The 24,201-nt window shown below is 48.0% G+C and overlaps 1 protein-coding gene and 1 long non-coding RNA gene across 7 annotated transcripts in view; one reads left to right on the top strand and one right to left on the bottom strand.

The window, feature by feature from the left end:
* The window catches only part of LOC138582587 (uncharacterized), a 190,377-nt gene extending 184,865 nt beyond the window's left edge, over positions 1–5,512 (bottom strand). Inside the window, exon 1 of the long non-coding RNA XR_011305050.1 lies at positions 5,408–5,512. This is a non-coding gene — a long non-coding RNA (uncharacterized lncRNA). The remainder of the gene's footprint in view (positions 1–5,407) is intronic.
* The window catches only part of MATCAP1 (microtubule associated tyrosine carboxypeptidase 1), a 527,831-nt gene continuing 508,206 nt past the window's right edge, over positions 4,577–24,201 (top strand). For 4 of the 6 annotated variants that reach the window (XM_069653938.1, XM_069653957.1, XM_069653967.1 and 1 more), the window contains exon 1: positions 5,372–5,507. The gene's annotated coding sequence lies outside the window, so the exon portion shown is untranslated. Of the gene's footprint in view, positions 5,104–5,371; positions 5,508–24,201 lie in introns of those variants that run through there. The other 2 variants (XM_069653930.1, XM_069653948.1) reach the window with 2 other exon arrangements.

Raw genomic sequence — 24,201 nt, forward strand, 5'->3', positions numbered from 1 at the left:
ACAACCATCAGGCCACAGTATCTGCACTCCCTTAACAACGAGGACACCACCAACGCTCTGGCACACAAGAGCACAGCAACAACGAACCCAAGCCCACCACAACATGACGGACTACATCAGAACGCCACAAAGGCTACATTGCCATAACCCAGACTCTAGCATGTGGCTAGACACCACGCAAGGAACATTAATGCAGCCCTCTCAACCCTTTGGACCACGCACTGGCCTCCGATGGAAGCTATGGATGCAACAATTCGAATTATGCCTCCTCACACGCGAAATTAACAGTGGAGAAAAGAAGAGAGCATTCCTCATGCTCAACCTAGGCATGATGGCACTCTGCATATTCAACACCCTACCAAACCGAGGCACGTCTGAGGATTATGAGACCGCGAAAGATGTACTCACAAGAAAAATCAAGCCGAAGGTCAGCCCCGACTTGGAGAGTTTTAAAAATGAGCCAGGCCAGACAACGCCCGCAGGAAAGGATAGATGACTTCCACAGCCGCCTGAGAGAAATGGCCCTGGCCTGCGACTTCCCAAACGAAGAGTTCTCGGTGAGACAACAAGTTATACATGGCCTGTCTCTGAAAAACGCAGACGCGCCATTCTCTCAGAAACAGACCTTCACCATCCTGTCCATGGGACGACTACGAGAGAGGACAGACGGACATGCAAATAATAAGCCGCCTGCCACTGGACACTGAGCTAACGAAGAACAACGCTTCGACAATCAATGCCCTACGACAACAGAAACCCTGACAAAGCCAGCCCACCACCCGGCCAAAGGACTGCATATGGTGTGGAGGGCAGCACAGCAGAAGCCAGCCACCACGTGCCATAAATGTGGAAAAATCAACCACTATGCAACGGTATGCCTGAGCTCCAAGCAACCCAAAGACTATTCACCCCGGGAGTACACCCCGCACCACAGGAACGATGCGGGACCCCGCAGATCCCGTCTAGGTTGTCCAGAGCGACCCGACCGCCAACAAAAAAAGACAGCTAGGCAGGTCACGCAACGCAAAGGTGGACGCGCCGTGCCATTGACAGTGAGAACACCGACAGATTCAGCAGCGATGAAGAGCGATCCAGCAGGGAACAATCCCCAAACCACGATGACAGGCCCAACAACCATAGAAGGTAGAAGATACACATGATCTCGGCAGTAAAACCCGGACAGGGAAATCAGCCCAGCGGGACCCGGTTACGGCGATGCACCATATTAGTTGGAGAGGTCCCAGTAACTATGATGATCGACACAGGGGCCACCGTGAATGTCATGCCGTCCTCCATATCCAGCAAACTCGAATCCAAACCTACTCTCCGGCGGGTTCAGTCCTGCTCTATGCCTACAGCTGCAAAAAGCCTATCACTGTGGCTGGTTACTTCAAGACAACACACTCTCACCGAGGAGTCAGCTGCAAAACCTGCATCCATGTTGTAGACGGAGGGATAGAGACCCTACTCAGCTGCACAACAGCAGAACGGCTGGAGGTTATCCAGTTCAACCTCGCAATCAAATCGGAAGACATTGCTGGCGAAGCACAACAGCCTCTTCACAGGAATCAGCTGTCTCAAGGGCAGGTCAGTGAAACTTCACATTGACCCCACCATCGAGCCATGGGCTGTACGACACAGAAGGGTACCATTCCACATGAGGGTCGCAGTAGAGGCAGAGCTCAGTAAACTTGAAGACCTCAGGATCATTGAGAAAATATCAAGGCCCACCCAGTGGGTCTCGCCAATGGTAGTCACAGCCAAACCAAAGCAATATGTATTGACATGCGGCTCCCCAATGCTGCAATAGGGCGGGAGAAACACATCACGCCAACAATAGATGAATTGATTGTTGATCTGATTGGCGCGACCATCTTCAGCAAGTTTGATCTCCTATCAGGCTACCACCAGATCCGCCTTGCAAGGTAATCTCGCTACATCACCACGTTTTCCTCACACCTGGGCCTCCAATGCTACCGCTGCCTCAACTTCAGAATCTCCTTTGCGGCGGAGGTATTTCAACACGAGATACGGAAAGTCCTACAAGACCTACCAGGAGTGACAAACGTCAGCAACGATATCCTGGTCTATGGCAAAACGGAAGCCGAACACATCAAACGACTTGCAGCCACCCTTTAACGACTAGAAGACTCAGGGCTCATGCTCCACAAGCAGAAGTGCGTATTTGGAAAATGATTGCCAAGTTTCTCTGGCTATGTTTTCAACGAGCATGGCGTATCACCAGACACTGGCAAAGTCAACGACATCAAGAACGTGCAGGCCCCAACCACAGCAACCGAGATTCTGAGCTTTCTAGGCATGGCCACTTATTGTGGTTGTTTCAATCCGGACACAGCCACCACTGCCGCCCCCCTACGAGAACTCACGAAAGCCAAAGCCCCCTGGCAATGGGGCATCGAACAAGAACCGGCATTAAAGAAGATCAAGGACTCCCTCACCAGTGATGCCACTGTGGCTTTCTTTGACATAACCCGCACGACGGAACTGCTCGGATGCAAGCCCTGTGGAGTTAGGGGCGGTTCTGACGCAGAGGGACAAAGAAGGGACAGTCTTCACCATCGCGTTCATGAGCAGGGTGCTCACACCATCAGAAAGAAACTACGACCACATTGAAAAAGAGGCATTAGCAATCATCTGGGGGTGCAAACACTTCCACATGTACATCTTGGGACACCCAGCAAAAGGGATGACAGACCATAAGCCGCTCATCCCTCCAGCCAGGATCGAGCACTGGCTACTTCAGCTACAACAATTTGACTTGGACGTCCAGTACCGAGCAGGTGCCGACAATCCAGCGGACTTCCTGTCACGTCACCCTCAACTGATCACCACCACAGAACATGAAGCCGCAAAAGTGACAAAAGAACAGGTATGCCAGATCATTGCATGTGCCAGGCCCAAGATCATGAAGATCGAAGAGATCCAAATCGAGACGGACAAGGATCCATGTCTGTAACTTGCAAAGACAGCAATCCTATCAGGCGAATGGAAAACATTTTTGACAGCAGTCGCACGGAAAACAGCCCCAGCTCAAGAACTGATACAGGCACTTTTTTGGTATACACCACGAGCTATCCATTTCACTAGATGGCCTAATCCTAAAAGAACACTGAATCGTGCTGCCTGCCTCCCTTCACGAGAGAGCCCTCAGACTGGCACACGAGGGACACCAGGGTATAGTGAAAACGCAAGCATTCCTCAAGTCCTGCATATGCCTACCTCACATGCAACGCAAAGTCATAGCACTCGTAGAAGCCTGCACCGCGTGCTTATCCACACGCCGACCAGGACCACCGGAACCCATGGAGTGTGACTCCCGGAGTGACCGCAGGTGGGACACCATAAGTATCGACTTCTGCACGATTGCGAACGAAATGTACCCTCTCGTAGCGATCGATGAACACACCACATATCCGGATGTCAAACCTGTCGCCTCAACAGACGCCACATCAGTCACCACTGCAACTGAAAAAATGTTTGCGACGCATGGCATCCCATCCTCGATCCGGAGCGACAACGGACCACCATTCACGAGCAAAGGATTCAGAACTTTCATAGACAGTCTAGGAATACGCCACCACCACATCACCCTGTATTGGCCATAGGCCAACGGAGACTCTGAGGGGTTTGTGGCATCAATTAACAAAACAGTGAGAATTGCCAAAGACAAAGGTCCACCATGGCTCCCAGAGCTCTACAGGTTCCTCCGAGCCCATCGGCTGACTCTCCACTCAACAATACGCGTCAGTCCAGCAGCCATGAGGTTCGGTGTCCCCATCCAGGGAAGCCTACCCCTACACCACTCCTGGAAGCCTCCACTGGTGGACCTAGAAGAGGTGGAAACCAGAAGGCACAAACAACGCCAAGGAAGACGAAGTCAGAAGAGCAACCCCTAACGAGCTCCAAGTAGGAGAGACAGTACTCGTGAAGACCAGGATTCAAGGGAAGATGGCCCTCCCCTATGAACCTGCACCGTGGATGATATCTCGCCGAGAACATGGCATCGCCTCGGCCACCAGAGGGCAGGAAACAGTGACTAGGAATGTCACACACTACCAAAGGATCCCATCAACTCTATAGGAAGAAGTGAACTTGAACCCTAGCCCCACAGGAGCACGGCCCTCACATGAAGCCAGCCCCCATGGCGAGCGAGAGGCCAGATGAGGACCAAACTCGGAAGGGCCCCAATCAGAAAGGAGAGAACACGGCCATACCACAAACTCCACACCGAGAGCGAGGGGAACACTACTCACTCTGAAAACAACTAGTGCCGTCAACTAGACTGCAAGGTTATGTAATGAACGGCATTTACGTGTGCAAGGGAGGCTGAATAACAAGACAAGCTCCACCACAGTCAAGGACAACCCTGTCCCCACTGCTCCCATGTGTTTGTTCTCTTATGTTTACTGCGTTTGTTTCGTTCATCAAAAGTTGAAAAGGGATGTGATGTCCAGGTGACAAGGGTCACGTGGACGAGCAAATAAAAGGAGGGGAGAGCCCGCCAAAAGGCAGTTCCCGCTCCAGACACCAACAGCACTGTGTCTGCGTATCATTTCTGCCGCCCCAGGCCGTACCACCCAGGACAGAACGGAGCGATCAAGGACACACTCCTGCTGCCTCCATTCCCCAGCTGCAACCTGGAAACATTAAGGAAGCTGGCGTAATTCCATGGCCCATCCCCAGGTGCTGTTCGTTGCCCCAATTACTTGAGAGACAATCCCAGCGGACATAATCCCAAGGCAGTGAACATAACTGCGTTGGTGCCCTGACGACTCTATGCTCCACACAGCGAGTATCCCATTGTGCGATTGCTGCAAATAAAACTCACTAAATTACCAGTGTCCTGCGATCATTAAGCCACCACACATACCTTGCACAGCACACATCAGGCCACACCCCTCGTTACAACTCCCCAGATTTCTCACCACACTTAAAGCACTGGCACCCGCCTTCGTGCTGCACCTTTCCAAATTGTCGAGAACTGCCAGTGGTGATGCGTTAATTTGGCAACTCGCTTTGTTATCCATCAATGGAACAGATAAGGAACATACAGATACCAAACAGCGAGTGAAACGTGCTGATGTAAGTGGCATTAAATTTAGCCTTCCTTAATAATTAACTGTATCTAGCATAATAATATGCGAAGCGTCATTGGAGAAAGAGGAGGGGGTTGCACGCGGTTTTGTTCCCGGTCTACAGTCGCGCCCAGTGCGTCACCTGAGCGGCTATGTCACCCGATGCATTGTGAGCTGATTGTCCTTACTCCCCCCCCTTACTGAAAAACAGACAGACCGCAACAACATCTAGGCGCGTGCGCACTGAGGGGCAAGACTGTGCTACGTTGCCCCTTCAATAGTCGGGGCTTCTGTGAGGGGATTCCACACACCTGATGTAGGTAGGCGGAGTAAAAGCTGGAAAGTCTGACAGCGTGATGACATCACACTGACGCGGTGGTGCGCGTCCTGCGCCGCTGCAAGAGGAGAAGGGTGAGTACGAGACCTCGGTTACTGAAATGCGCGATGTGCCGTGAAACCGTCCGGGTGTATCAGGGAAAGGTTCAACCACAACCCTCCAATCACAATCCCTGGGCAGGCGCTGGTGCATGAGGGGCGGGGTTAAGAGAACATGGGAGGAGTTATGTAGAGGAGGGGTTACATTTGTGCACCTGAGGCGGGAGAAAATTATTGAAAATTAATAGCTTTCCTCCTGGAGCACGTGGCCCAATCATTGTAGACATAGAGCAGGGAATGGTTATCTACAATGTATAAGCGGAGAAGTGAAATAGCAATACATGCTGACTTTACTCCATTCGGGGATCCCGGAGTTAACTTTGCATTCTGGGACTCAATTTTAGGGTTATAATGTTGAAATCCAGGACTCCACGTTCCACAATCCAAAGATTGTACTAGCATCTTCCAAGCGGAATGGATAATGTTGGCATGTAGTGCATAGGCTACCAACTAGTTACTTTGTGCCTGAGGCAAGGAGACATTTTATCAGTGGTGCATTTTTTTTACTGGTGCCTAAACATTTCCGGGTAATAGGCAGGAGCTGCCGACCGTAGCGAGGGATCCTGAGCCAACAAGAGGATTTGTGGGCAGCAGGGTACTCCCCATGGACCTTTTTTTTAAAATAATGGGTAAAAATGATGCATTTTACAGCACACTTTCTGTTACAAATTGGGTAAAAGGCCTCACAGTTTACAACCGTAATCATTTTTTGGGATAAGACATGGAAAAAATCATGAAAGCAGAGCTACCAAGGCGAACTACCGCCTGTCCCAGCCCCCGCCTCTCGGCGCCCCCTTGATGCTCTTGACTGAGTGTCCTGGGGGTCAGAAGTATTTGCGTCTGCTGATGTCCTTGACTGATCCGCGCATTGATCACGTGGCCACCCACTGAACTCTCGGTGTCCAGTTTCCCTCGCAATGTCTCCAGGCTCTTCCTGCATTTAAGGGTCTGTATCTGCAACCCTACAGTCCTTTCTCTCTGCACTTATGAGCCATCCTTTGGCAGCACTTATTGAGTTACCTGCACTTCTCCCCGCCCGCCCCCTCTGGCATTTCTCCCCTCCCTCTTCCCTGCACTTGCGCGATTCGAATGACACAAGGCCTAGTAAGATCGTTGTTCTGTCCTCCTTCTGTTTCTCTCTCCTTGTCTTGTCACGCATAGAAACACTTGTGTACAGGCAGGTTATAATTGACTTATCATATCATATTTAGCTCCTGTTTCTACCCTAAGAGAGCCTGGTTGGTTTTAAACCAACAGCTTCTAGGACCCACTTTTGGCTCCGATGGCCAACTGGTGTCTTACAGACAAGCATATGTGATATTAACTGTGAGTGGTTGAGGATGTTATTAAGAAAGGATTAGGGCATATTTAAACATAATGATCATACATAATGGCCAAAAATTAAGTTTGCGTCACTGAAAGTTACATTTATAGAGTGCTAAGTAATCATTCCAGGTTGCACAGCGTTAGCTCCTGGTTATTGGGTGATACCTGACACCTGATACCTGGTTTTAGCTGCTGCTCATCGGACCTTCATTTTAAACCCTGTGAAGGGCAACAGAAAAATGTGCTTCAAAAGTCTCCTGTGCGCTGTTGGCAGCTTGACATCAAATGGAAAAAATTCATAAGATGCCAAGTCGCCAACATTGCAAAGGATTCTTTTCCAATGCATTTTCATGATGCCATTGCCTACTATATGCCAGTAACCTGCCATTGTCAAACACATTTTTTTAATGCTGACTGTACCCATACATGTCCATGCTGGCTGTACCAACATATGCCAATTTTTCTACATAAGAACATACCCCGTGTGTTTTGCCCATAATGCCAGTAATTATACTACATGAAAACATGTCCATGCTGACTCTGCCAATATATGCCAATATCCTGTGCAAATTGTGAGTGGCAATTCTTCTGAGATAGGATCCGTGTGTCAATTACTTTATCCGACAAGGACAAATCACCCTCCTTAATGCAGGATTTGGTGGCTCCTGCATTGACCAAAAAAGATGCATCTTTTTGTTCAATCTTCTCTGCTATCTCAGGTTCGCATCAGGGGTCAGTTATTGAAAGGATTGGGCACACACGTATCCTCTGTGGGCTGGCCTATTGGGGATTTGGACCATGCCCTGTAAATGGGAATGGGCAGTGGTCGAAGTGTATGAAAAAGAAGTGTGGAACTGTGTTTCCTGTTAGCCTGCCCCCACTCGCCGCGAATCCCATTGCCACATCCCCGCCCACGCACAATCCAAACCACCCAAACGCACCTGCTGTTTAAAGGAATGTTCTCTGCTGTGCAGTGCACTGAAATGCACGTTTCAACTTCTTCCTACACTTTTATTTTAAAACTAAACCATTCCGAAATGGTTTTCTTTTAAAATAGAAGTATAGGAACAGTCCAACTTTAAAAAAGAAAGTAGAGGTGCACAGTTCCCAACCGCTCCTACCCACTTCGACCACTGGGAACAGGTTACCTCCAAGTACTGTCACTTTTGTATAGTGTTGTACTGTGTTTTGAGCCAGCAATGTGCTGTCCCCTGGCATGTATATTTGTGCTTGGGCCTGTAAGACATTCAGTGGCACTGTTTCTTGCTGCTGTGTGTTTGCCTGTGGTGTCTGGGTCATTCCTTGTCTTGCATGTTGGACTGTCTGTGTAAGGGCACCTGCAACTGCTTTGGTGGCATCCATGCTTGAAGTGGCTGCATCTACTGTTGTATGGGTTGCATTTGTGGCTGCATGGGCTGCATATGGGGCTTAATGGGTTGAACATACACCTGGGATACCCTATGGCAATATTGCTTCTCTTGTCCGTGTGGGCACATCCGTGCAAAGTGTCCCCTCAGCCCACATGTAAAACATTGTCCTCCAAATCTGGGTCCTGCCCCTCCATATCTATACCACCTCCCTCTCTGTGGATAACCTCTCCCCTGTTGGTATTTTATTTATTTTTATTTTTTAAAGTGTGTACATAGCTCGAAAGCAGCGGAGCACTGTACAGAGTGTGGGTAGCCAGCATTTGGACTGCCATCTTTTAACAGAAGCACAGTACTGTGAGGTCTGTATGTCAGTATGTGTGTCAATTGGAATTAGTCCTTGGTCAGGTGTTGTTGAAAGAGCCATGTTTTGAGAGATTTGCAAAATTGGTGATTTGTGGGTGCATTCCGAGCCAACACCGGGATCGAGTTCCAGAGGGTGGGTGCATGACTAGAGAAGGATCGTTTGCAGTTCCTCTCTTTGCAGACGAGTTGGGATTCAAGCCGGTTGGTCGATTTGCTGTGCAGTAGTATCCCACCAGCGGGTAATACCCCCTTGTTGATAATACTCTTGCTGTTGATATACTCCCTGTTGGGGATACCCCCCTCCTTGTTGTTTGTGGATACACTCCTCCCTGTGGCACGCCCCCGTGGAAAAAACCCCTTGTCGGACAGGGACTACCTCAAGCTGCCGTAGGAGAATGTTGGTAAATACAACCCGTTCCATGGATATTTTTGCTATTTCTTTTGCACCAATTTCGCCTCTGCCTTTACTGTATTATATGCCATGCCTTTCTCCTGTTCCTATTTCCTTTTACAAAAGTGTACTATGTTTGTCTGTATCTCTGGCCACTCCTTTGCCTCAATCCCAACCGCCTTCTCTAGGAATGTCTGCACATCCGTGGAGAGGCCCTGCAGCAATATGTGATAACATATTGGTATATTCACAGCCCATGATTGTTGTCTCTAATGTCCACATTTCCTGTATCTGTTGTATGTAGTCTGTGGGGTCTTCATCTAGTTTCATTTTGCATGCCATAATGGCCTACTTGTCTGATGTGTCTGGGTACATAGTCCTCAATACTTTCCACACGTGTGTGCAACAGTTATTGAAAGGTGCACCGTCATACTTAATCTAACTCAATCATATCCTGCCTGTTTCCATATTTTGTCTCCTCTTTCCCCTAATAAGGCTGTGAACTGGCTCTTCATATCACCAAACACCAGGGTAATTCCTACTGTCTCTTTCTTGAGAGCGTATATCCATTTGCCTGCCCTCGCTGAGAGGGATGGAAAGCTATACACCAAATTATCTCTGTTCCATGCTCTGCCATGGCATGTACTGAGCTCCTCCCCTGCCTTTCCTTAACAGGGGCAGCTCTGCTCATGGTGCGTGGGCCACCCCGCCATTCGCAGCACTGGCTACTGCCATGCTTCCGGGCTTGCTTCAGAGGGTCTGGAGCCAGTCCTTACTGCTGCCCCAATCTAGCTCCCTTTCTTTGTCCCTTTCTCTTTCTCTCCTCATCCTTCTCTCTTCCTTCCTTTCCTTTTCTGTGTCTTCATCCAATTCACCTTTGTCCCACATCCCCCCTTTGTCAGGCCCTGCTCCGTCGATCCTATCAGTGCCCTCGGGGTCCACTTCGGACCTCCCAGAGCCCTCTTGCTCCTCCTCCGGAGTCTTTTTATCTAATTTAAACATCATTTTTCCCGACGTCCATCCCCCTGGCATACCAGCCACCCCTTGCTCCTCCACCTTTTTCTGGACCGCCCTCTATCTCATCCTCTGCTGCTTTGAACACAGTTTCTAACTGCCGCTACACACTTTTTTTCTATGTCGGCTAAGTGTTACCATTGCTCTCTCGGTAGTAGTGGTTCTAGCCTCTGGCTTTCCCTTCCCTGTTTCTTTCTTGTTTCTACTTGGGGACACCCATCGTGGGTTTGTGTACCCGCTGCAGGCTATAGCATAGGGTACAGTCCATAGGGAGTGAGTGGTGCAGTGGGCGCCACCGCCATGTCACTACCCTTCCCCACTTCTTTGGCAGGTTCCTCCTTTCTCTCGTCATGTAACTTCCATTGGCCCAGAATATACTCTTCAATTCGGCGCCTTTATTCTTTTTTTATATATTTTATTTTATAAATTGAGCAAACAAAAACATTAATAGTAAAACAAAACCAAAACAACAAGCAGGGCAAAAAGGGTACGGGTAGGTCCATATCTTACCATGAAATATAAGGAGATCAAAACAATAAACCGAATTGACCAGATTAGTGCATTAAGAGGACAGGGCAAAGAAAGCACCAGTAAGTCTACAACTTAACATCAGGTATAAAGGAAATGAGAAAAATTAACAGGAGGACACCAGCCCAGCACACTAACATGCATGCAGAAACTGTAACGCTCTCATGGGGGTTTATCATCAGAGCGCGAGAGCATAGCATGCAATAGGGCCTTCCAAGACTCTAAACTAATCGTGGGTTCCGCCATACCACTTCTTAAGGCTCTACACCATCCAATCGTCTCAGCAACAGACCATCGCAGCCAATCTCTCCACCAAGCAACGTAACATGGGCCAGAGCTATTTTTCCATGACATGGCAAGTTTCGCGAGGACACAAACCAGGTCCATAGCCTTAACTATATGCTTAATTTTGTCTGACCGAGAGTAGGTGCCAAGCAAACACTCTGGCAAGGTCCAATCATATCTGAGTACCCCAGCCTTTTCTAGTGCAAAATGGATTTGTAACCAAAAGGAACAAACTCTACGACACCGCAAAAACATGTGCCCAAAGTCCGCTGGTTCACCCCCGCGCCATGGGCATCCAGGAGATGTCTGTTTATTAAAGCTTGCCACTTTCTGGGGTGTCATATATGTTCTATAAAAACATTCAGCTCTACCAGGAGGAATCTCGCATATCTTGAAACCTTTTTGTATATAATTAACAGTGCTGATTCCCACTGCCTACCTTCCATCGCACATCCCAAATCCTTTTCCCCTTTGTCCTTCACCCTCATCACTCTGGTACTCGCTCTAGAAATCAAAGACTGTTAGAGGTGCATCACTGGCTTCCACCCATCCTCATCTTCGTACAATATAACCTCAATCTTAGGTTCCTCAGGCCACCGAGGCCACCCAGGCCATTGTTTTTTAGCAAAATTGGTGAGCTGTACATATCCTAAGAAATGCCCCTTCTGAATTCCATATTCATTCACCACATCATTAAAGTGTCTGAAGACGCCATCCTTGAAAACATCCCCCCAGGTAGCGAGACCCACCGCCTCCGCCCCACCTCCGAAATAAGGATAATTCACTTCTGTTTTGACATAGCGTAGCCGCCAGAGGTATATCTGCAGAAGGTTCTAGGTCATTTGGTAGAATATAAATGGTCGACAGGACAAATGGTCGACACCAAAAGGTCGACAGGTCAAATGGTCGAATTTTATTTTTTTGTTTTTTCACATTTTTTTTTGGGGGGGGGTCCTCCTCAACCCCCTTTTTTTTGCTAAAAACCCCCTTTTTTCCCTAAACGAAAACCTAAAAAATATATATATAAATAAAAATAAATTTGACCTGTCGACCAAATTGTGTGGACATTTGTCTGTCGACCATTTGACCTCTGCAGAGTATGCCTGTCCCACCTTCAATAGCATCTCTATCCTGCCCCATATTTTCCTCCCTAAATCTAACATTCGCGGAGTGTCTGCCAGACAACCCTCTGCTATCCATAAAGACTCTTTTGGGAATACTGGCCGTATTGCACCCTGAATAAGCGAGGAGTCCAGCGATTCTTCGTCTGCCAACCATTTCGCTACATGCTGTGTCTGAGCCACCAAGTAATACAACTCAAACCAGGGTAACTGGATCCCGCCATCCACGTGCTGGAGTTGCAATGTGGGGAGCACTGTTCTGTGACACCTCCTGCCTAAAGGAATCCCTTCACAAGAGAATCCAGTGCCCTAAAAAAGGAACACAGAATCATGTATGCAACATTAGCGAAGAAATAAAGCTGTTGTGGGAGTACCACCATCTTAATCAAAGCAGCCCTTCCCATTAATGAGAGGGGCAACCGATCCAGAAGCCTGAGTCCCAACTGTGGCAGGTCTCCCAGTCCCATCGTACAAAGCCCAGCAAGCAGAAAGTTACAGGATTTCTCCTTACTGAAGGTGATAACTGTGAGCTTACCGAAGTTGTCTGACACCTCCAATATCATGCAGGGTAATTTACATACAAGAGGCAATCATCCACATAGAGCGACACCAAATGACGTTTTCATCTATCAGCATGCCAGCTTCCGAGAACTCGGAGTGTAAATATATCACCAGCGGTTCTAATGCAAGTGCATAGAGCATTGGTGATACAGGGCAACCCAGCGTAGTGCCTCTGCCAATTCCCCAGGCCTTCGGCATATATTTACCAGTGCACACTCTAGCCACAGGTGTATTATAGATCAATATAATCCGCCAAGAGAATCCAGGGCCAAGACCAAAGCCCTCCAAAAGCAGTGGCCATCCACTGCCAATACACCAAATCAAACGCCTTAATTGCGCCTAATGAAATCACTGCCTAGGGGGTATTGTGGTACTTAGATTTATCAATAACGTAATGGAGTCTGTGCAGATTAGACAACGTGCTCCTGCCTGGGATTAACCCTGTTTGGTCACTTCACTCTCTGGGCGAGCAGAGTAGTCCGTATCTTCACATCTTGGTTTAGCATTGACCATGGTCTGTGTGAGTCACACAAATAGTGTAACTTCCCAGGGTTCAAGACTGGGACTATCACAGATTCAGTCATACTAGGAGGCAGGGAACCCAATTCATATGCCTCTTCAAATACACAAAGCAGTACCGGCACCAATGCGTCAACGTAATACTTGCAGTATTCAGCTGGTTAATCCATCCCCACCCCGTGTTTTGCCAGACTGCAGAGATAGTATGACATTTCATTGCTCTATCTCTGATATGGCTGCGCCCCAAGCCGCTGACATTTCCATTGTGACTTTAGGCAGGTCAAGCTGCGCTAAAGTGCATTGGATTTCCACAGTGTCTGCTGCAGCATCAGTACTGTAGAGGGCTCGATAGAGTTCACTGAACACATCATTGATAGCCAATTGGGATCTACAGGTTGCTCTGCAGTCATCTCTGATTGAATTTTATTCATATTTTATTCATATCGTGCTCATACACAAGTGTTTCAGAGTGCGACAAGGCAAGGGAGGGGAACAGGGGAGAACAAAAACAACGATCTTACTAGGCCTAGTGACATTGAGAATGCGCACGTGCATAGGAAAGAGAAAAGGGGAAAAGTGCATGGAAGGGGGGAGAAGTGGAAAGTGCGGAACAGAGGAGAAACCGATAATAATAAACAAATAAATGAAATAAAGAAATAAAGGTGATAAACAGTGGAAGTGCAGCCAGCAAGTGGCAAGTGCTGGGTTTAGCAGACAGGGTATATCTGATAAGTGCAGAAGAAAAGCGAGTGGGGGACTGTATGGGTACAGATACAGACCCCAGTGCAAGGGGTGGCCCGGAGGCAGTGCAGGAGGGTGGCAGGGTGAGCAGGTACCTGGGCCCAGAGGACAGAGGGTGGCCAGGTGCACAGTGCCGTGAGAGAAAACAGATCAGCTGGGGAGAAGGGGGGCAAAGGCTGAAGCAAAGAAGAGGGTCTTGAGGTGCTTCCTGAACCAGAGATGGTTCTCCTCAAGTTTTAGAGTGGCAGGGAGGCTGTTCCAAAGGGAGGCCCCAGCCGAAGACAGAGATCTACCCCCAGCTTGTTTCTTCGAAAAACAACTGATCCTGAGGGAGTTAGAGGTAGAGGAGCGAAGAGCTCCAGAGGGGAGGTATTTACGGAGGGATAGTTGAAGGTATTTTGGACCCAGGCCCCAGAAAGCCTTTTGGACAATGCAGAGGGTTTTAAATGTAATCCTTGCATCCACTGAGAGCCAATGAAGGGATTTCAGAGCTAGAGAGATACGATCCTAGGGCTTGAGGCCAAGGACAAGTCTTGCAGTCCTTTTCTGGATTAATTTGAAGGTCTCAGAGTGGAGGCAGGTAGATTTAGAAAGAGGCTGTTACAGTAGTCCAACCTAGAGAGAACCAGAGCTTGGGAGACAGTGAGCTTCTGGGGAAAGGACAGGAAAGGCAGAGTACCTCTGATGAGGTGCAGTAGGAAGTTTGACTTTTTAGAGACATCAGAGATATGGGAGGAGAAGGAAAGTGTGGAGTCAAAGATGACCCTGAGGTTCTTAGCCTCGCAGGTAGGGGTAGTAGGAGGGCCAAGGGAGGCTGACCAGAGAGTGAGGGGAAAGGATGGTGAAGGTGTACCGATGAGGAGGATCTCAGTCTTGTTGGCATTTAGACAAAGATCGCTTGCGGCACACCAATCTTGAATGGCAGTTAGGCAGAGATGAGAGAAGAAGAGGGGGCCGAGGGAAGCCTGAAAAAGAGGTGAGTGTTGTCAGCATAGCACTGGAAATTTGAGCAGCAAATGGCAATTCAGTGGTTGAGAGTTGCGAGGTATTGGTTGAAAAGCCAGGTGAATGGTCAGGGATAGTCCTACCAATGTAGTCAGCACTCACAAATTCAGCCAGGTGCTCTTCCCTGGGGAAAAAAGTAGTAAATTCTAGTATGTGCGGGGGGAAAGTAATAGGAATAGCTGTGTCTGTCACCAGTGATAGCTCGCCAGACATCCACTAAGGACAGGCCTCGCAACAGAGTACACAAGGACTTGGCAGTTGGGGAGGGTACTGGAAACCTATCAGACCTATCCAATATGGGGTTCCGCATGCAATTGAAGCACCCCCACCTCCATATCCAAAAACAAATCTCTAATTGGGGTCTGTTTGCCATACAGAGCGTGGAAGTAAACTGAGGTATCATGGTTAGGGGCATAAGTGTTCACAATGCAAATCTCCCTTTGCTCAACAAAGCCCTGCACTATCAACAGTCTTCCCTGGTCATCCCTTTCCAGCCCAACTAGTTTAAACAGTACTCATCCAGCCACCCATACCATAACTCCCTTAGCATATCTTGAATATCTTAAATATTGGGAGCCATAGCACGCTCGTCCCCACTTAGAGATGATTTTCGTGAGATCCTCATCGAACAGATGGTTCTCCTGTAGTAGTGCTATGGAGATCTGTTTTCTGCGTAGGTACGAAACAATCCGGAGTCGGCGTAAATATGAGGACATTCCCTGGACGTTCCAGGACACAATCCTAAATGATGCCATCATCCCATAATCCCGGGCGAACAGCACTCCCACGTCGCACTAACACCCCCCTCACTCATACACTGGATGCAACCAAACATCAACAGCAATGCCAGTGCATTCATACCCCTGTCCTCCCTACCGCTCAACATATCTCTCTCCTCCCGCCCTACATCACACCCACTCGTACCTCTCAGCAATTCCCCTCTACCCTCATCCTGCATGTACAAACATGTACTGAAATAACCACTGAGACCCATAACGAAATAGACCAAAACAAACATTGCACACATATGGCTCAACAGGGGGATTCCGTTCAAGTCTTCCCGCCCTCAAAAGCATTAATGCACCCAGGGTCTGCAGCTATAGTGGAAGCCTTCGCGTTAGGCTCCACTAGAGGCTTATTCGCCTCGGGGTATTGGCCTCCTAGGACTTACTAAGCAAACAAAGTATCCAGTGGGAGATCTCAACGTAGGCTCCCAAGCAGTGTTGCATCGCATCAATATAGTACCAATGTCCACAAACTTGGTCTCTTCTCCGGACTGAAGGCCATGCCGCTGCCATCCATCCACCGGTTTGCCTCGTTGGGGTATTCAAAAAAATAATGCCTTGCCAAAGTTTCACTGGATAAAGCAATATGTACTTAAGTCCCAGGCTGTGGAGCCTCTCTTTAGTTGGAACAAACATTTTCCTTTTCTTTTGCACCAGCAGGGTATAGTCTGGGTAGATAGCAAGCTGAGAAATTCCATGCTTGATTACACCCCCTTCCCTGGCGAGTCTAAGGATAACCTCCTGATCTCGGAAGTTAAGGATTTGTGCGATGGTCGGACGAGGCGGGGCACCCACCTGTAGCCAGACGTCTGGCCAATAATCTATGCGCCCTTTACACAGTAAATCCCTGGAACAGGTTCCCAGGACCTTTTTCTTGCAGTAAGAGGTGTTCAATATACAATGTTGGGTCCGGGCCTTCTTCTCCTTCGTGGAGACCCATTATATGCACATTGTTGCGGCAGGACCTGCCCTCAGCATCATCGGCCCGTTGTCCCAGTATTCTATTTCTGCTCACCGGATCCTGTACCGTGGTTTTCAAAGTGTCAGTGCCAGTTTTCACCTTCCAGAGTTTTTCTTCGTTGTCTGCAACTCTAGAGGATAAGGATCTAACATCATGACGCAATAGGCTAAAGTCTATTTTGACCTCCTCTATCTTACTTTCAATAGAAGTGCACAGTGCTGCAATAGCAGCTAGGACCTTATCTTCCTGTTCCGACACTTGCTTTTCATCCTTCTGCTGCATATCGCCAGGAGCACAAGAAGGATCGCTCAGAGTGGTTATAGGGCCAAATGTATCCATAATGGTCTGCTTTTGGGAGCCCTTTCGTTTGGCACCTGGCATGATAAGGGTATAGAGATCTTCGTACAACACCTCCCTGTACTCCCGTGGACGCAGCCTCTATCAGCACTGATTTGTAATGAGGTGTAGGGCAGCCATGGGCGCCACGGAATCTGTAGTTAGCTGATAGAGTATCAAAATGGCATGAAGTCAGGTAAGTGAGTACATCAACAACAGCGCAATATGACACTGCTATTGGGCTTCTCGTGCAAGAGGAACTAGGGCGCATTAGCCAGTCACCACACTCCTACTAATATCCTCCACTCACGCTAATTGTTCCCGCCACCCAGCGAGGACACAAGCAAGACGATGACAGCCAGCCAGTATGTAGCAATGCAGTTCCCCACCGGGAGGTTAGGAGCCAAACAGTTGATCCAGCGATCTCCTAAACCCAATAAGCAACATTCCGAATTACCACTGTTAGCCAGCATTGCATGCAGATCCTCGGCATCCAGGCAAGTACAGGTAGGCTCAAGTGGCCACAACCCACCGCAATATCCCAGGTGCCAGCCACCCGATCACTCGTCAATATACCTTAGAAACGTACAGCCACTATCCAGCGCCTCCACTGTCTTCCTCCAGTGTGCCGTAGTAATGACCTGCAGCATCTTTATTATACACGCCCAACCCAGCAGAATGGCAGGCTCAGCGTAGCACCAAGAGGCCCTCTTCTCACAGTTGCCCCACAGCAGCTCCACCAATGCAGCAGTGTCCCGGAGGGGGGGTCACAGAGTTCTAGCCACGTTGTGCCCCCAGAGGGCAGCACAGTCAAATCCGGAAATTCCAAGCAGTGTCTCAACCCGACTGTACGATCATCCAAGCAGCAAGCTTTCCGAGCCAAGCACGGACATAGATCTGATTGCAACCCTCATCAGTGTAGTGTAGCATGGGATCCCACCAACACCTCAGCAGCAGTCAGTCCACTGTCACCATCATAGTTCCCACTCCAGGGGACTCAATTCCAATAATGGCAATCTGCTCAGAATCGCCCACGCTGTCACTGCTCCTTACTCCAAGGCATACGCAGCATTGTCTGCCGGGAGTCACACTCAAAATAACTCACAGTAGCAGGCTCAAATCAGCACCACAGTCCAGCGATCCACTCTATGCACCCTGTGACATTGTATTATTGCAAAATTATCAATGGAACATGAGTATAGCATATCTATTACAGGATCTTGCTTGGTAGCTCACACCAGTGGCTTCTCATGGCATCGCGACAAGTCACGCCCCCTCAATTTGGTGCCTTTATATGTTGCCAATAAATAAGAAAACATGTTTTCTATTATGTCAGTATCGAACGTTCCTTCTCCTGCCCTGCGGTGGCCTGCACCCATTGAAAGTGATATTTTAAGATTTTGTCTCAATATTGGGGTCATTTAGTACACAAGTGGTCCAGGGCCGTATCCATAAACCCACTAAACCCCATCTTCCCGCGCTTGTTCACTCACAATTGCTGTACTTGTACAAGTCTCAAATCTTCTAACAAAACATGACCATTACACAAACCCACATACCCTCACTCAACACTCCATTCCTCCCAAACACATACTATCCATTCCACTTACCTCATACCCACTCCATCACTCCTCCCATTCAAACCTTAAATCTAACAACAATCACACAACATAATACACAATGGCGCTCTCCGCAGGCCCACATAAATCTATCTAACAACTGATGTATTTTACTATACAAATACCTGGTCCCTCCTCCTCAGGCCACCATACTACTTTAACAATCCATAAGCACTACTATTTACAGCAACACTCTGTGCCAGCCCTTCCATCTCGGCCAACAAAATAAACTACAATATTTTTAATTTGCTGCACGTGCTCCTCCACAATGATCAGCGCTTACCTCAACAATCTCTTCTCCCACTCCCCAAAAAAGAAAAATGACTCAACTATGCATTTGCTTGCACCACACACCACACCATCTAATGGAAGTCTGCCACTGTCTACGCACTCACTTGTTCTACTACAGATATTCCCGCCACACACCCTCACCCTATTGGAGGGGTGGAACTAATATCTGAATTATCTATGACTAATACGGCCGATCGCCCTGCCCCTGTATAATGCGTCCTATACACCATAAAGCCCCGCTGCGTGCACGCATACAAAGCGCTGCACATTCATGCATGGAACGCAAGGGTACACTCACCTGCTCTGGAGATCCTTAAGTACTCTGCACAGAGTTTTCCCCCACGGCCTGCACCTCCCCCTGAGCTCGGGAGGTGCTTGGGACCATGCCGACCTTTGCAAACTCGGAATCTGCAGGGCCTTCTCGTTAATGCATTTCGAACTGGTGTCAGCCTGTCTACCTCGCACTCACAGGAGTGCAGCAAGAATACCCTCCGCTCGCCGAGGGTTCGCTGGGTCCGCCACAATGTACTAGAGGACCTTTTGAAGAAATAGTCCAGGAAAGAAAATGTTATCAATAAGGAGCGTACACTAAGCAAGAAGTAACACAAATGTATTGGACTCAAACAGCTGGTAAGCACGGTTCAGGCATCCTCGTGGAACTGAGTTGAACTAAGGTCATTGGGCTGTGTTCGTGCTGGTAGAGAGATTCCCAGACCCCCCTTTGTTTTGCATAATATCATTGGTGGTCTTGAGCAGTTGGTGAACTAGGCTATGCATACCCTATTACATTCGTGGGATGATTTTCCAGTCCAGGTTTTTACTCTGAATTCTGGTTCTTGTAGTTCTTGATTTCACCATAATAAATCCAACACTACGTATCCCCTAATGCCATGTGAAAGCAGGACTGGATGAGCAACACAATAAAATGGGGCATGCTGTATGTGTGCTAGTCCCAAATTAATCAGGTATTAATGATGACGCCTTTCTCCACTATCAGGATGCACACTTTTGACTGCTCCAGGGTATGCAGGAAGCCCACTCCTTCAGGGCTGGTGAGTGATGATGAGCTGTATATTTCAGCCTCTTGACTTTCTATCTCACACCTTCACCTACCCTGCCGTCCAGCAAACGGGAACTACTCTGCGTAAGGTATGCAACACCCCACAAGGATTCAAGAGCCACAGCACCGTCTCCATGTTTGAGAAGCCCAGGGAAAACTCCCATCCCCTGGTGGCCCTTGAACCAGAATTTTTTGAAGCTTTGAGGGGGAACAGAGTTTGCACCTTGAAGGAAAAAGATGATGCAGATAAATGGGCAGAATATATTTTGCTGGTTTGAAAGGGCCTATGTTGAATGGATAAGCCATGGACACAAGTAGGAAAGGGGGCAAGAGGAGGCTGAGCAAGTGCTTCGCCGACAAAAAGAATGTAATCTTGCAAATGTTTTTATTCCCGAACTGAAAGCATGCACACATCTGCAAACTATTACACAGCGAGCCTTGGTGAACTAGGTAATGCATGTGACTTAAAGGGTTTGACTGGTTCCATGATCTAAAACAACTTCTGGTTGATACCAACAGTGACCAACTCCCAGAAACAGTCAGACTGGAGTCCTAGTCGAGAAGCGGCTGTTTGCAAGAAAGAAACTGCCAGAAGTGCGCAGGCTGACAAAATCAACGCAATGTTCTGCAAAATGGGAAGCAAGAAGAGGTTTTTATAGAAAGGCATGTTTCCTCCCCAGCAGTGATCATAATTGATTTGCGAGAAAAAGTTAGTGCACCGACTGTGCCAGGGTGCGTGCACAATCACTTTGCCACAGTCTGCCTGAATCAATAGTGCAGAAGTGTGAAAACGATCGACAAAGGAGTTGACAGGGAAGGGACTGTGTCGATACCAATCATAAATATTGATGGAAAGGTCGTTGGGAAAACGAGTTTAGGGACTAATTGCAGTGTGTGCTTGCTGAGAATCGACAGAAATGAGATCAGACAATAGCAGACTGCAGCTTGAATCGCGCAGTAATCCTCTTTGATCAGTACAAGGCAATGACAGGTAAAGAGGATGTTCATGTGAAAAAAGTGAACTTCGAATTTAAGGTTTTTGGAGGTCACGTGTGGACATATACATCTACAAAGACTGCATCATCAACTGAGCCAGTGTGCTTCTTGGAGACTTAAACCTGGGAAACATAGTGGACCAGCACAAGTGAGGTTTAGGGTGTTTGAAGAAAGTTGTTCACAAAATGCAGATGCACAGTGAAGCATTAGTAGTCAGACATAGTCATTCCAGTATTTGCAATAGCCAAGCACGATCTCAAGGACTTACTTTGTGAGAGAGAAGTGACCAGAGGAGTTGTTAATGCTAAACAAAAGGGCTTTTCCCTGTAGCCCTGATAAAGAAGTCGAGCTCCAACAAACTGAGGTTCTGCTTCGACCATGGCACCCTTAACAAATAAATTATTACTGACAGCCTACACTCTTATGTGTATTTTTTAATGGCTACTGTGGTGGCTAGGAAGGAGTCAGACACATTGAGGACATTCTGTACTCTCTTTTAAAAAAAAATTATAAGAATTATGCCTATCTCTCCCTATTGCTAAAGGGATTACCCTACCTATCTAATGGCACTAAAGGTGCTTGTCAGATGTCAGTAAGTCCAAAGTAAACATGTCCTCCGTCCAAACGAACTCTATCTGACCATACCCCTTCTTTTCTTCTTGGATAGTCTTTTTATATACATGTTTCTTTTTGGCTCATATAATTCTTAGCTTGATCTCCGTTGATAGTGTCTCATCAACTGGTGTCGTTCTTTCTGTGGCCCTATCTTTGGAGTACTTTTCCTTCTTCAGGTCCTCACACTCTTGTCATCAAATATATGTTCTTCCCAGTCTCTTTGCTCAGGCTTTCCTAAATGATGTTTGCCTTGATTCCTTTTTAGGCTTTCATTGCCAAGGAATCTCTCTTGAGGCTGTCTGTTCTTTTATCTTGTTCACTGGCAAGCTTTATCTCCCTTTTCTCGTTAGGTGTTTCTGGGTTGTACTTGCTCCAGCCTTCAACTCTGCAGATGTAGGGTGGATGCCCTTCCTCCCAGGGTTTTAGTTCCCAGTCTGTGTTGGCTCCGCACCTGGGTTGGTTAAATCTCTTTTATATATTGCTCAATTTCCTTGCAAACTTCTTTCTTCAATGCTATCTTGTCCTTAGGAATGGGACATGTGTCTCTCTTCAAATTACACCGGTCTTCCCCAACCAGATTGTTTATTTGCTTTCTCTGGTTTTTACAGTTTCAGTCATTTAATTTTATATTTATAATATGTGTTCATATTTAGGACTGGGACAAGTTTCTTCACGAATATGATTCCCTGTTGTGCAAAGGTTGCAGGGCTCGGCTCATGCTCCGGTACTGCTTCTCGCTCTTCTCACTGTTCGCATTCCCATTCTCGGTTCCTTGCCAGGTGCCTGCCAGAGGCTGGCGATCGGAAGTTGTTCAGGCTTCCCGTCTCAGTAGCCTCTGCGCTGTTGCACGAGCGTCCTGCCCACCACTGTGCAAGGGTGTCACACCACTACCAGGTATTTCTTCCCTCTGTTATTTCTCATACTGGTTCCTTTGTAGTTGCATACACCGGGACTCTGAGGTCTCCCACTGTGTTTCTCTGCCTCTTCAAAAGTCGCAGGCTACACGACCTGCATTGACTCCACCTTCACACAGCATTATGATGTCAGGGTGGCTTCCCGTGCACATATCACCCTCCTTCCCTCTTTCTGCTGAGACTCGCCCCAGCTAAATACACATCTCTGGTTAAAGCAGTGGTCTTCAACATTCTTTGGCATTGGCCTGAACAAAATTTGGGCAGGCCGGGCCCCCCCAAAAATGCAAAATGGATAGTATGTAGAAATGGCTATGAACTATTGTGCGCAGACACTGCACCCTACTCCCAGTATAGTCTCTGGGCTTCCCCACCTACTCCCATCAGTCGCTGGGCTCCCTCATCCCACTCCTACCCAGTCCCTGGGCTCTTCCCACCCCATCACAGACCCTGGGCTCTCCCCACCCTGCTCCCACCACTATCCCAGTGCTCCTGCCCATCCTGCTGCCACCACAGTCCCTGGGTTCCCCTCACCCCGTTCCCAACACAGTCCAAGGGCCAGTGGGAACTGGTGAATTTTTTAAGTGGAGGGGCATAAATATTTTCACCAAAAATGCCATAGCAACCGAGCGCAGCGAGGGAGCCCAAACCATTCAATGGGTGTTCGTGGGGGGTTTTACACCCTTGAATTATTTTGAAATAATGGGTTAAAATGTTGCATTTTAAAGTATACTTAAAAAGAAAATAGGTAAAAAGCCAAACAGTTTGCAATTGGCACTAGGGGCCCAAGGGGGAAAGCATGGTATTTTTGACTGGACATCTATGATAGATATCAAGTAAAAAAAATACCATCCCTGTCCCCTGGGCTCCACAGCTCCTTAGAATGAGAGCTGATTTTGGCAGGTGGGTAGGGGGATTGTGCAACAAAGGCATTTTTAAAATGCCTTTGTTGTACAACCCTCCCCCCCTCTGCCCCTAACTCGCTAAAATCAGTTCAACGGACCAAAACAAACACACACACATTCACACAGCAATCACTCTATCATTCATACGAGCACCCATCACCATACACTCACTCATAACACAAGCATACACGCATCCATACACATATTTAAATAACAAATAAATGAACATAGCTTCTGCAGGGGCCTGCGCGTGGGTGTTGAAATGGCCTGCCCCAGGTTGCTCTGTCCGTATGTGCGAGAAGGCGCAGGTGCTCCGCAGTGCCACAGCCAGCATTTTCAATGAGCTATGCAAGGTTGGAGAAGCAAAACTCGCCAGTGAGCATGTGCGGCTAGGGAACTGAACTGTCAAAGGGAAACAGTGTTACATTTGACCATTCAGCCAGCCCAGGAGCACTGACTCAGCTGGAAAAAGCAGCTGAGGGCATGCTCAGTGTTTCACTGGGCTGGCTCCTCTGCTCCACCATAATAGGTGAGGGGGCCACTGGGTGGATTCCCCCTCTCCCATTATGGATGAGCCGCTAGGCTCGGACTGGCCTATAGTGCAATAGGGCGATGCCCGTACCAAAAAAGCAAATTGCTAGTGTAGGGCAGTCAAAATTGGCTACTTTTTTGGCCAAGGTGGACCAGTGTGATGAGTTACTTCACTATGACGCTAGTAGTTTTGACCATTGTTGCTGAATAAATGTTTGCTTACATTTTAACAAATAACACCCCCATGGGTACTATTCAAACAGTCTCTGACTAAAGGAATGAATATCCATTTGCAACTGCGAGCCACTTTTTCATTGGTGCCTGAGACAGTTTTATGGTCCAGTCCGACCATGTGAGCCGCCCCTGCCCATTTCCTCCAATCAAAAGGGAAAAAAAACTTTTATGTTTTAAATGTTTTTTTCATGTCATGCTGGGC

This window comes from Ambystoma mexicanum, chromosome 1p, assembly GCF_040938575.1.
Source record: "Ambystoma mexicanum isolate Mex_15411 chromosome 1p, UKY_AmexF1_1, whole genome shotgun sequence".
NCBI lineage: Eukaryota > Metazoa > Chordata > Amphibia > Caudata > Ambystomatidae > Ambystoma > Ambystoma mexicanum.